The sequence below is a fragment of the Suricata suricatta genome, unplaced genomic scaffold (genome assembly GCF_006229205.1).
Source record: "Suricata suricatta isolate VVHF042 unplaced genomic scaffold, meerkat_22Aug2017_6uvM2_HiC HiC_scaffold_33274, whole genome shotgun sequence".
Lineage (NCBI taxonomy): Eukaryota > Metazoa > Chordata > Mammalia > Carnivora > Herpestidae > Suricata > Suricata suricatta.
In genome coordinates, this window is record NW_021879630.1 from 1 (window position 1) to 722 (window position 722).

At 44.2% G+C, this 722-nt stretch overlaps 1 pseudogene; it reads left to right on the forward strand.

Annotated features, from left to right (window-relative positions):
• The first annotated feature begins 3 nt into the window (after window positions 1–3).
• On the forward strand, window positions 4–669 carry LOC115285013 (annotated as a pseudogene).
• Window positions 670–722: the final 53 nt, after the last annotated feature.

A 722-nucleotide genomic window follows, 5' to 3' on the forward strand; every position in this document is an offset into this window, starting at 1 on the left:
TTTTACAGCCTGGACCAGTTCAAAGATCAAGATCATTTGGTAATACGCACTGGAGATAAACCCAACCGTTGTAGTTTATGTGACATGTAGTTTATGCAAGGAAATGAATTAAGAAGGCATCTTGGTGATACGGTATTTTCAGAGTGTCTAGTAGCCAAAGTTATTTCAGTAGAAACACACATGCAAGCTAAGCCCGTGATATCAATGACTGTTATAGAACAAGTTGGGAAGGTGCCTATGTTATCATTGCTTTCAATGTGTGGATTCAGTACAAGTGACTGTAGAACAGGCCCATCTAGATCTGCTCCAGGGAAGCCAAGTGCACGATTCACATATGAGCCAGTTTGCAGGGCAGGTCCAGGTGAGTTATCTAGAAGGGGGTCGGATTCAGACTGGAGAGTGCACTGAAGTACCTGTGGAGGAGCTGAACGTCAAACAGGTAAATCAGATGCAGTGGAAGTACTAACTGAACTTGTAGAAGCTGACTTGGAACAAGTGACCCCTGAAATCATGAACCAGGAGGAGAGAGAGCCTCCTAGAGCAGATGCTGCTGAGGCTGCCAGAGAAGACCACAAAGATGCTGATGTTTTAGAGACCACCCCACCAGTGGATTCCCACGCTGAAAGGGCAGAGAATGAAAACAGAGCACCTGTGTCTGTTCTGTTTTAATATGCATGCTAATTCTACTGTCTGCATAATTTCTGAATCTGTTCCTATTAACT